Source organism: Callorhinus ursinus, unplaced genomic scaffold, assembly GCF_003265705.2.
Source record: "Callorhinus ursinus isolate GAN/ISIS: 27379988/994484 unplaced genomic scaffold, GSC_fseal_2.0 scaffold3, whole genome shotgun sequence".
Classification (NCBI taxonomy): domain Eukaryota; kingdom Metazoa; phylum Chordata; class Mammalia; order Carnivora; family Otariidae; genus Callorhinus; species Callorhinus ursinus.
This window is the reverse complement of record NW_027397065.1, coordinates 60,747,699-60,761,488: the sequence shown is the minus strand read 5'-3', so window position 1 is coordinate 60,761,488 and position 13,790 is coordinate 60,747,699.

Sequence of the window (13,790 nt, the reverse complement as noted above, 5' to 3'; positions counted from 1 at the left end):
TCTGCCGAGAACTTGAAGTAGGAAAAAAGCTCTGATCTGCTGCTTTTTGTTAGGACTCTGGCCCACAGCACTCATATATCAGAAAATTCCTTAAAAGGAAAAGTGGCAGAGAATTTCTCTTACTACGGTGGATTTTCCTTTTCTCAGGTTACTTTGTTGCTAGAGTATTTCTTGCTCTTATTATTCTTTTTAATTTCAGCATTTAGAGTTGTTTTTCTAGGAGGTTTGGTTTTTTTTTTTTTAAAGATTTTATTTATTTATTTGAGAGAGAGAGAGAATGAGAGATAGAAAGCACTAGAGGGAAGAGGGTCAGAGGGAGAAGCAGACTCCCTGCTGAGCAGGAAGCCCGATGTGGGACTCGATTCCGGGACTCCAGGATCATGACCTGAGCCGAAGGCAGTCGCTTAACCAACTGAGCCACCCAGGCGCCCTAGGAGGTTTGGTTTGACAGAAAGTACTCTGCCAGAGAGAGAATCAAAGTCACGCACTCATAGTTTCTAATTGGTAAAGTAACATCTGTGTTGTGTAGAGATTTGGAAAGTCGGAAAAGTAAAAAGAGAAAATAAAAGGTCTTCCAACATTTTCACCTGTCTACTTTCTAGTCATCTTTCTGTTTTCTGACTCAATTAACTTCTTCAGAGTCTAATCAACCTTCATTTATATTAAATTAGATGCTATTCATAGCACCTTGTTTTTTTGTTTACACTTTTTTCACAGTGTGTTATTATAGATTTATTTTTGTATTTATTTTATTAGCATTGTCTCTTTCACTAGATTATTAGTTCTAGTGTGGCATGGACCATGTCTGCTACTCTCTGTAAACATGGCATCTATTATAGCCTATTTGATATTTATAAAATGTGCTTTTTGAGCAGTAATTTCTTTCTTGTATATATATATGTGTGTATATTTTCAATTAATATCCTATTATGCATATAATCTTTTTATGCATTTTTCCATTTTCTGTATTTTAAAAATCCATTTGACAACATATCATAAACATTTCTCCATATGAAGATTATCTTCTAAGACTTGCTCAGTCACCAATTATTTGAAGTCTGGCATGCCAATTAACATTTTTAGGGCTCAGTTTCCTCATCTGTAAAATGAGGAAATGATAATTGCTCTGCTCATTCAGAGAACTGTCAAAAGTAAATAAGCCCACAGACCTGCAGGAAATTATGGCATAAAAGATAACTGAGCATGAAATGGTTAAGCAATGAGGGATTAAATTGTTGCTACCATTGTTGCTTGGTCGATTGTCTTACAAAAAGACCACTGGGACCATCTATAATGTGACAGACCCATGTTCACCTCAGATCTCTAAGGAAGATGTAATGCTTTCTCTTGACCACATAGACAGAGAAGCTCTTCACACGTGAAATGTTTACATCATGAGAGAGGGATGAGTGTCGTAGAGCAATTAGGTAAGAAAACAACATAGAGCTAAAACAAGATGCAGCTATTTCTATTACAGAAAAGTAGGCAATTAGCTTTTTGTAGAGCACTTTAGAGGGAGGCAAACATCTGCAGAAATGTAATAAACACTCAGTTGCTTCTAAGTAAGTGCATGAGCAAAAAGAAATAGTTGCAGTTATTAATAAGGGATGAGAAGGGAAGAAAGCTCTCCTGTCTTAGAAGACTTGAAAGAAAATCACTGTGAGACAAATCCAGATGAGGTCAGATCATTTTTTCTAGCTATGCTGGGTTATCAGCCGGTGATATGAGAACCTTATCAATGTATACTTTTCCAGTTTAGTTAATTCTTTCGTTAAATTCATTTATTTTTCTCTTTTGGTTATCATTCACATAAGGCAGCATTATCACTACTGAATATTGCTTCAATCATTACCACAAATATTTCTGTTTTCTTGATAAAGTCTTGAGATTAAATTAAAACCTTCAAGTATTGCTATATGTGATACCTGGATCAGTAGGCTCTGCCTGACCGTTAGAGTCAAGGTTTTGGTAGCCAGAGTTTGCAAAACTAGGTGAACAGTATCACCTATATAATGCTCTTTCTCAAGAATGATCCTTCCCAGGTAAACTTTGTATTATTTATTTTGAGGAATAAAGGTAAAAAAAAAACCACTATGTAATTGCAAGGTATCAATATAGAAACACTCCAGAGTAGTAGATTCCTTGTCTCCATAATAGAAATACCACTTTCCCTTAATTTTCCCGGGGTGGGGGGGAATTTTAGTATTTTCCCAAGAGCGAAACTTTGTAATTCTAAGTTTCTTTTGTTTGGAAAATGTTGCATTACCCTGGAACTAGAATCATTTCATCAGAGAATTTGGCAATAAATATATCTCCCAAATGCTTGTTCTTTTAAATTCTATCTGGCAAAGTGGCCATTTAATCAACAGAGTAAGAAAATAGAGATTTAGTCGAGAGCTTAATTGGACTAGGACTGAGTGTAGAAGCTAGAAGAAGCTGAAAGATTTATTAGTCTGTGGTTTCTCCAATTTTATAAATGATTATTAGTGACTAATGAAGCAATCTTCTACCTCCTCCATACCATTTGTGGAAAAAGAAGCACAGAAAATCCTCTGCTTTGACATTGCTGTACTAAGGTGATTCCATTTGTTAAAGATGCCAAGTGAATACAATTACTTCTGTTCATTAATTACTAGTTAAATCAGCTTTAGTACCATGAGAAACTTGGAAAGTTATGAGAACTCAAGAATGCCAAGGTAGTAAAATATAGAAGCACATTTGCAATTGTGAATTATTCAGAACTCAAGATAGACAATTTATTACTACTTGTTGCTGTAATAAATCCTCACTAATGGAACTGTATTAATTTGGAGTTTGGGATGATTCGGAGTCTTGGCTGAGATCTGTCCTTTTATTCATTACAAAGACAGGGTTTGGAAAGCAAGTTAGTAGTCCAGCAATAAGGACAATATATATATTTTTTAAAATCTAGGCTCTCTGCTGCCCTTCTTTATTAATAAATAATAAATGCCATTATTACATTAATGACCCAGTAAAAGAGGAAGATGCAAAAGCAGGTCTTGTCACACATGACACAGTAGTAGTAAAACCCTTAGGCCACTGAAAAAAAGAGGAGAAGAGATGAAAATTTTAAGGAAGTAATGGGCAAGAGATAGTCATGAGTAGTGGTGTGCTGGTAAATGTTTAACAATTGTAGCATTTGTCAGTTTCTGTTGTGTAAATACATTATGGACAATTTCAGGCTATGAATCTGATATTATTGAGTGCAGGGTTAGAAAGAGAAAATATACATAAGTAACTTCAAGGGTATAGGTATTAGTAAAGTCTATTTTATTAGTAAAATGCTAATAAAATTAGTAAAAATGTATTACGATCATTAGGATGTGATGATTTGGAGTATTTATTACCTTTGTTTTTAATTAACTTAAATGCAAGTTCATATAATTTAATTAATTATTTTTTTTAAAAAAAGATTTTATTTATTTATTTGACAGAGAGACAGCGAGAGAGGGAACACAAGCAGGGGGAGTGGGAGAGGGAGAAGCAGGCTTCCCGTGGAGCAGGGAGCCCGATGCGGGGCTCGATCCCAGGACCCTGGGATCATGACCTGAGCCAAAGGCAGACTCTTTTTTTTTTTTTTTTAAGATTTTATTTATTTATTTGAGAGACAGAGAGAACGAGAGATAGAAAGCACGAGAGGGAAGAGGGCCAGAGGGAGAAGCAGACTCCCTGCCGAGCAGGAAGCCTGATGTGGGACTCGATCCCGGGACTCCAGGATCATGACCTGAGCCGAAGGCAGTCGCTTAACCAACTGAGCCACCCAGGCGCCCCAAAGGCAGACTCTTAATGACTGAACCACCCAGGCGCCCTATATAATTTAATTTAAAATAAAGTCTGTGTTTAACAACTAGCTGGCAACCTTTCTGAACTTTCATGAGCTGGGATAAATGAGCTGGCTCTAGTACACCACTAAATCTTCTTACCACTCTCTCTCCCAGGGTTGCGAACCTAGGGGACAGCAAAACATATCCATATAAATTGTGGGGAATCCAAAAATACTGGACCTTGAACTCTGATACCCTGGACTGAAAAGATTACAAAGCTTGCAGAGAAGCCCTGGATTCAAAATGGTGTCACAAACAATATGGCGGGTGAACAAGAAAGCAGCAATGTTGGAGGAAGTAAATGTGCTAGGGATAATTTTAGCAGTTGTGGGAAGCCTATTTGTGGTCTCCACAGCTCTTGTGTGCCTAGAGAGAGTAAGAAGATATTAAGAAAACTGATGGAACAGAAAAGGCCTTGAGTAAATGCTCTGACAAGGAACACACATTTCATACTGGGTATCTGCATAAAGCCTTAAAAGACCAAATGGAAAGATAGTTCAAAATGAATACCAGTGGAGCAAGTCAGTACGACAAAGCCCATCACAGCGGTAGCCAGCATGGTGTGAAATGACAGTCTGTGGATTAGAGGCCCCACCCCACCACCTCTATGAATATGAAACACAGAAGGTAGAATAGAAATCCTATGACAGAGCAAAAGACAATATTGATAGGGAATTTAAATTTTGAACTGACTGAATGTTTACCTTGAACAATAATACTAATTTGATAATTTAAGATGTTTTCGCTCAATCATTGAGTTAGAGGCAGAAAGGCAAGAAGAACTCACAGAAAACAAAGTTACGTTTTTGAGGTACATCTGAGTTCCAGCAGGTAAATACCACTTCCTCTATAGTCAGCACACATGTGTAAGGAGAATGTTTCCTTACTTAAGAAATTTTTCAAAAACCTCTCCATAATCTTAAAAAAGTCTTTCTATATTCTTTTATGTAAAAAAATAATTTGTAAATTGTGTTTCATCCCCAAATACATTTCTAGCTAAGATTTTTTTTCTGTTTCCTTTTTTTTTATTATGTTCAGTTAACCACCATGTAGTACATCATTAGTTTCTGATGTAGTGTTCAACGATTCATTAGTTGCATATAACACCCAGTGCTCATCACAACACGGTGCCCTCCTTAGTACCCATCTAGCTAAGATTTTATATCTTTTTTTCTCATGTTTGCAAAAGCTTTCAGAAATCCCATGTTTATGTTTTCAGTCACTTCTAGAGCAGTGTGTCTAAGCTTCCAGTTCTCCTGACTTGCCACCTTGATGTCACCATTTATTTCTTCCTTTCTGCAGACCCTTATGCCCTGTCAATCAACAGGCCCTTTCAATTCTGCCTCCATAGGCTTTCTTATATCTCTCTGTTCCTTCTGATTCCTCCTGTCATAACTAGAATCCAGGCTCCTTTCCCCTCATATTTAAGTAACTATGGTGGTCTCCTAGCTGATCTCTCTACTTCAGCCTCTGCTCTTCCTTCATCCTTCTAAAAGTAATGTTGGTTTTATTTCCTAGTAACCTCTATCATATCCACACTCTGCTCTTCATTCACAATGGCTCTCTTATGTTGAGTCTAAATGCTCAGATTGGCAGTCACTCTCTTCCATCAGCCAGCTGGTTTTTAACAGAGCATTATAATTCTTTCCTACCACAGACTGTTTTCATGGCAAGCAATGTGCCTTGCTGTTCTACTCTCCGACTCCCCACTAGTCTGCTCATTTCCCTATCCTTCCCTGCCCTTGTCCTAAAATCCCTTCAACCCACTCAGGAAAAGCCTGTATTCTCTCAGCCAAATCCCATTTCCTCCCCTAAACTTTCCTGACCTCTCCAGCCCACAGGCACAAGTTCCAGAATATCTATAATGATATAGATATCTATCTATATGTATTCTCAGAATATCTATAATGTTATGATCTATATCATATAAAATATCATTGAGTAGACGTTTTCTTGGTCTGTTCCTGATGTCTCACAGATCAAACTAGATTGTAAAGTACTTAAGAACAAAGTTTAGATCTCCTTTTATATTCTTTATTACACTTAGTATAATCTTGGGCATATGTGTTAATAATTTAAAAATTTATTGGAAAAGCTATTTATTTATTGATTTATATCCATTAAGCAAATCTTATTGCCTTGGTTTATTGCAATGTACAATTGGGGAATAAAATTTCATCCCTTTAAGGATACTTCATTAATTGAAACTGGCCTTTTTTCCATCCGGTCTAAACGGAGAAGTTTACATGCAAATGACAATTTTCCCAAAAATAGAAATCTACATGCAGGTGCTATGGATTAGTATGAAGTAGTTTATTTTTGTGATTCAGTTTTAGTCAATATACTTGATTTTATCAAAGGAAAATAAAACGACTGACCCATCACCGAACTATCAACCATCCCTTTAGTTATTTTGCAATGCAGAATTGGGTATCAACTGGTTTATTCATTCATTTATTCAGCAAATGTAAATCAGACACTTGTTTTGTGTCGAGCATGAGTCTAGGACTCATGCTAGGTTTGTGGCAATCTATACGTGATCCCTTCTTCCAAAAGCTTAGAGTCTTTCAAGAAGATAAACAGTAATGAAAAAACAAGTTAAAATACTCTGGAGGCCGTGAAGTGGTGTGGGTGGAAGAGCAAATTCTGGAGTTGGGCTCCCTGAGTTGACACGGGACTGGCTTACAGCCTTCTAACTGCATGATATTGGCAAGTTTCCTAACCTTACCAAGCCTCACTTTCTTAATTTGCAAACTTGGAAAAAAAAATAGTTATCATGAGAATCAAATTTAAAAACTTAGTGTAAATTGCTAGAACTTAGAGGGCCATCTAAAGTACTGCCAGCAAATACATATAGATAAATTTGGAATTCTATTATAATCACAATCTTCACAGTGTAACAAAGGCAAGGTACGGGATGGCAGGGGCAGAGAGTGGAATCAGGGAGGTTTTCCTTGGGAAGTGAGAAAAGGAATGGCCTAGAAACGAATCTGTGGGATTCGAGGCTGAGTTAACCCCCAGAGGAAGATAGAATTTTAGCAGAAAGTCAAGAGTTGTGGTCTAGAAGAAGAAAGGAGGGGGTCACGAGTGCAGGAGAGGAAGGACACCAACTTCTATTTCCTGACCTTTCTGGTAAACTTGGTAAGTAGCAGCTACCACTGGGGAAAGGTCAGGAGAGAGCCTGGTTTTATTAAGGACAGAAAAGAAGTGTTAAGGCTGTTATGTGGGTTTGTTTAAAGTAGAACATATTTTACCTACAACAAAAGAAGGACCAATCTTTGAGTTCCGTGTATCCAAGAGTGATGGAGCAGGAAGTGGCTCAAGCTTCAGGCAAACGACTAACTAGACTAAGTGTCATTTAAAAAAATAAATGGAAGGTGGCTCATTAGTGCAATAGGTAGCGCGTCAGTCTCATAAAAAAATAAAGGGATTGGATGGTTTTCATGTTGACATATCTTATGATTTATGGGAGCATTGTTTTGCCCTTGGTTTGTGGCATTACAGATGTCACAAATAACTATTCACTTAGGTTAGAGAAATTTTTGTTCTTGGCCTTTTTAAGCTTGTAGGGGGCTTCATAATAATGCATTGGGCTTTTAAAATAGAAGGTCTTGAATTGACAATTGGGGATTTGGTAAAAAGATACTCACACTTTCTCTCCCCTCAGTTGGAATAAGTCTGAGATGAGCTCCACATTGTCTCTTAGAAATCTGGGGTGGAATTAAGTGTACCAGATCCTGCCTGCTCCTGTCTGATCAGGAAGATTCCTCTGACATATCTCCCTTCTCTCCATTAATCACCAAATTCAGAGCATTATAATTGATAGGATGGCTCCTATCAACACCTATGCGTGCTCCCACTTCTCCCATCTTAAAACCAAACCAAAAGAAAACAATTACCCCTATTTCAACCTTCAGCTACCCTCCCATTTCTCTGCTTATGTTTTCAGCAAAACTCAAAGTCTCCTATTTGTATGCCAGTTTTTTTTTTGTCATTCTATCTTTTCTTTTTCTGTGACAGATAAAATGATTTTTTAAAGAGAAACAAGCACAGAAACTGTCAACCTAAAACTTTTAAATCAGATTTAAGATTTCATGTAAGAAAATATTTCACCATAGATGGTAACATCTTTTTCTACAAAGCACTGTGTTTCTACTAAATCACAAAATTCGATATGCTACAATGAAAACTTATGATGTACTATATGCTGGCTAACTGAACATAATAAAATAAATAAAAGAATAGAAATTAAGAAAAAACACCCAAATCAAAAAAATTAAAAAAATAAAATTCAATATGACTTTTAAAGAACGAAGAATAACACTAGGGATGGTTCTCACAAGCAAAAAATTAAATTGCTTTAATTCTCTTGATCACTTTAGAACACATTTATGGTATCGTCCAAATCTTGATTTAAAGTTCTCATTAATGTATTATCAAAAGAAAAGAAATGAAAGAAAGATGAAAAAAAAGATAAAACAAAATTGAAAACCATTATTTTACATTGCCTTGCAGAGCCCAAAGTCCCAAGAGAGACCTGTAAAGTCAAATTTTATAAATTTCTTTTTTCTACATGGAATGAAAAAGAATTCTGACCGTTATTCAAAATTTTTTAGGTTCAAGTTTTGGTATTGTAGTAGTTTCATGATTTTATTTAATGTTTTTATTAGCTAAAATATGAGGCAATCACATTTAAATGAAAATAGGAAGAATATATTATATACTATTATAGGAAGAGCTTCAGACTTGAAGGCTCCTTTCCAAATATTAGACCTTGGGACCCAGTTATGTAAGTGCTCTGATGCTATAGTTTGGGAATAATAACACTGAACCTACATGGTTGTTGGGAGGATTATTTAAGAGGATGTCAAAGAGTTCTCTAACATAGAACTGAAGTGTAGTACAACTAACTGTAATGTAATAGCTTCAACGTAGCCAGAAGTCAAATGCAGCTGACCCTTGAACAACATGCATTTGAATTGCCTGGTCCACTTACATGCAGATTTTTTCAATAAATATACTGGAAAGTTTTTTGGAGATTTTCTCTTATGATTTTCTTAATACCATTGTCTTTTCTCTAGTTTACTTTCTTGCAAGAATATAGCATATAATATGTGTGACATAAAAAATATGTGTTAATTGACTGTTTATGTTATCAGTAAGCTTTCTGGTCAATGGTCAACAGTAGGCTGTTAGTTGTTAAGTTTTTAGGGAGTCAAAAGTTATACACAGATTTCTGACTGTGCCAGCGTTTGGCACCCCCAACTCCATGTTGTATCAAGGGTCAACTGTAATTTTTTAAAAAGATTTATTTTATTTATTTTAGAGAGAAAGAGAGAGAGACAAAGAGAGAGAGTATGTAAGTGGGGAAAGGGGCAAAGGGAGAGGAAGAGGGAGAGAAGCAGACTCCCCACTGAGTACATGAGGCAGCTCCATCTCAGGATCCTGAGATCATGACTTAAACGGAAATCAAGTTGGAGGCTTAACCTACTGAGCCATCCAGGTCCCCCAAGGGTCAACTGTAATTAAAAACTATTACCTACTTTGCTTTCCAGCAGTAACTCAAGAAGTTGAGAACAGAGAAATACATAACTAAAACCCAGCTGCATCACAGAAGATTAAAAAAATTTTTGAAAGCTCACAAGGGATCTTTTTATATTAAACAGGTATTAAAGCTAGGGACTTGTTGCATGAAAGTAACCACATCTACACATATACAATGAGATTAACCAAGATGTTCATGGGTTTTAGTTTAATAATAAAGAACTGGAGCCTGAGTCATAATCACAGCTGAGAAATTACATCTTAAAAACGTGAAAAAAAGAATGTAATAAAATGGTGTTGCCTTTAGGGAATATTGCTCTAATGGACTTGAAAAAATTATTTCTTCAACTTAAAAATTATTAAATCAAACATTTGATGAAATTTCTAAAAAGATATGAATCCAACCATAGTTCTTCTTGATGGAGAAATTCCATTTGAAGGATAAAAATGTTTAGTTGGCTAGGGCTGAACTAAATACAGAGCTTATTTTATCCTCTTCTTTGGTATTTATATAGGTTTCTAGAGTTTCTAGAGTTTCTTATGTTTATTCCATCATCAATGTAAACAACGATGTCTAGGCTCTTCCCAGGTTCAACTTTAATTTTAAAACCTATTTTTCAGGTCCAAAGTGGCTAAATCTCCAGTTGTTTCAATTTTGAGCACTTGAAATTACAAGAAATCTTTTGTTTTCTTAGATAATAGCACTGTTTTCCCACATTAAGATTTAAACTGTTTCCAGTACATTGCCACCTTACATAAAACCATCAAACCCCTTGGCACAAACATTGAGAATTTAAATTACCAATTGCTTACAGTGAGTGTTAACTATAATTTTAGGAAGAGGAAATTTGTTTCCTAATTCATTTTACTGGCCTGAGTCTGCACTGGAAAAGGAAAAAAGAAGAGTATCCAGTCTAGTTTTCTAACATTTCCCATATATCATACCTATTAAGAATAGGGACACCCTCAGTTCTCAACAGGGGTGCTGTTGGCATTATGATGCGAGAGTTCTTCATTAAGCCAGAATGTCTTGTATGCATTGAGGATTATTTGGCATTGAGGATTATTTGGCATCGCTGGCCTTGTACTCACTAAACGCCCGGGGCTGTCGCCAGTCATTATAACAATCAAAAACCTCCTCCACACATTTCCAAATGTCCTCTAGGGAGCAAACCCCCCACAAAAAACCTTAAACCTCAGAGGAAGAACTAATTTTTTTAATGTGTCTGTTTATTATCCACTTACAGATAATGATTTCTAGGTTATTCACAAGTTATAGCCAAAGTTTTCTATAGTTTAATTTTTTAAAAAAGTATCAAGCTAATATTTTGTTTTTATTCCACCACAAGCTTAATATAAGCTCTAAAACTCAAATATATTTTATTTTATTGTAAAACTCAAATGTATTTTAAATTCTCAGTCAGGGCAAATGAAGTGGTTACCAAGTGGCAGACTGAACTGGCAGGTGCGCGTGTGCACACACACAGACACACACACGCACAACAGCTTTGTGACTTGGTTACATAATTTTCTGCAGGAAAAGGATACGTGGCAAATTTTTGAGAAACTGGCCTTCAAACATAATAACATCAAACTGCTTAATCAGTACTTTCAGACTTCCTCTTTCAGTAAATCCAGAATTGTTCACTAACACACACACACAAAACAACCCTACAACTTCACTAGTCTTGAACACCAGTCTTTAAAGATGAGCAATATCAATAAGGGGAAACAGAATGAACAAATGAAAATATTAACAAGTTAGATTTGACAACAAGATTGCACTTCAGTTAGTAATGACAAGATACTATGAGAAGTTTTGCCTTCCCAAATGCATAAATAAAATCTCCACTCACCTCACATAAGACCTTGTCGCACAGCCACCTCCTATTAGAAAGGATACTATGTGCTGATGTGCTATAAAGCATAGTCTATAACACTTGGTTACTGACTTAATCAATTCAAATCTAGCAGTCTTTCTTTTTTTTTTAACCAGCCATTCCAAGGAATACAAACCTCACAGGCATGCTCACCAGTACAGGAAAGAGAATAATAATTTTTTAAAAAAGTGGAAAACTTACCATTTACCTATAACTTGAAGAAATACTTCAAGAAATACGGCACCTACTTCAGCTCAACAGCTAAGCCTCAAGAAACTTCATATCCCTTATGGGTTCTCGTCAGGAATCTCCGTATGTCCTGAAATGGTTAGGTGAGATGCACCTCTCTTCAAAAACATTCTAGTTTTTAAGACTTGGCTTCAAAATAAAATTTGATAAGGGGTGCCTGGGTGGCTCAGTTGGTTAGGCATCGGACTCTTGATTTCAGCTCTGGTCATGAGCTCAGGGTCATGAGATCGAGCCCTGTGAGGGGCTCACACTGGGCATGCAGCCTGCTTAAGGTTCTCTGCTCCTCCCCCTTGTGCGTGTTCTTTCTCAAAAAATAAAAAATAAAACTTAATAAATGTTAGGTTGAAGATTAAATTGAGACTCACATATATTTTAGTGAGAAATCTCTATAAACTCTAACCTGGGTAAAACGTCTACATGTTTAAGTGACGTGGGAAACAAAGGCAAAAGAAATGTAGCTTAAATTAAACTCTCCTTACGGCGTGCAGCCCACTGACAGATCCCTGAAACATGCAGAGTGTGACCCTCTTCAGGGAACTCGTGGCTGCCTTCAGTGCCTTAATGCTTAAAAGTAACCTTATCTTGGCAGCAGCTAGCCCCTCAAGGTCCCCAAAGCCTTGCCTCCAGATTCCTTGGAGACTCGTGCTATCCCTAACCCCCACTAATTAAAAAGTATACAACCAGTCACTCCTCGCAATCCCAGTATGGCTCTTTCTGCCCACAGGTCCTGTCTGGTGAGCGGGGAAGGGGTAAGGTCTAGGCAGGGAGAGAGAGGAGGCCCCTGAATCCCCTGATTAGGCTCACGCAGGAGGCCCTGTGACCAGGCTCACAGAAATCCCAGATGTGGAGAAACGCTGAGGCGTTCAAAACCAGAGATAAGGGAACATAATGAGACTACCTCCTTACGTCTTAAATGTCAGAGACGAGATCTCTCCATGACAGTTGCAGCTGGACCACTAAAAATTACCAAACTTCAAAGAAAAAGTAAATATGGTACTACGAGTGGGAGAGACGTCAGGAGGATTTAAGCTCCCTGGTCAGTTCTCAATGGAAGACTGCCCCTAAAAGCCCTCGGTGACAACCCATTCGGGACCCCCCTCACTCTAGAGAGCTTGTTCCTTTCCTTTCTGTTCTCACCTTCACTTAATAAACGTTCACTTCACTTCACCCTTTTGTGTCTGCGAGATTCATTCTTGGACTCCGTGAGATGAGAGCGCCGCAACCCTGCAACATAAGTTTCTTAAAACTTTTTTTTTTTTTTTAAGTGATCAAGTTTATTTTAGAAGCAGAAGCAGCAGGACTAAGAAGGAGGGATGAGAACAAGACACGAGTCCCTCTTGACAGTCCAGATCCAGCACAGGCTTTGTCTGTGTGTGTGATCCCGGCTACCCAGCAGCCTCCACCGGCCTTCTCCTTCCAGGACAGGGCGTGAGGAAAACCTGGGAGGAGGTGAATCTTCCATGAGGGTGGAGGTGGGATAAATCGGCCCTGGGTCCCTCTGGACCAGGTGGACAAGCCAGAGCGCCCACAGCACCCTTGGCAATGCAGACAGAGGCACAACTCTGTTGTTCTGTTCTCTGTCTACCATTTTTAATTCTGTTTTCAACAAACACAAATTAAACATGAAATAACTTTTTACTCCAATTTTTAACAATCATGAATTCAGGAAAAGAACTTTGGAGTTGAGTCTAAATATTTACGATCTATCTTACAATTAAAATTTTGCAAATGGTAAAAACAGTAGTTTAAGAACTATTTGATGCTCAGGGCACCTGGGGGGCCCGGTTGGTTAAGGGTCTGACTCTGGTCCTCAGTGCAGGTCTTGATCTCAGTGTGGAGAGTTCAAGCCCTGCCCCACCCAGTGTGGAGCCCACTTAAAAAAAAATGTTTAATGCTCACTTACAAGTCCAAAAGTTATTAACGTCTGTTATTTCATTTTTTAATTAAATTTTTAATTTCAATTCCAGTATAGGTAACATACAGTGTTACATTAGTTTCAGGACCTTTTATTTCATTTTTAAAGAGATTTTTAAAAATAGCAACATCACTACACCAGAAGGGGTGATTCTTCCTGCTTTCAAAATACTTTTCAAATTCTATTTTTGACTTTGGAAATACAGACATTCAATTGAATGAAACATACTAACTGCTGTAACAAGCAAGACATGTTCTTTCGGGGCAAGAAAAACAACTTGCAAAAAAAGAAGAAAAAAGTCCTGCCAATATACGATAAGGGAGTAAGCAAGTTCTACTTTTTCCTTCCTTCCTTCCT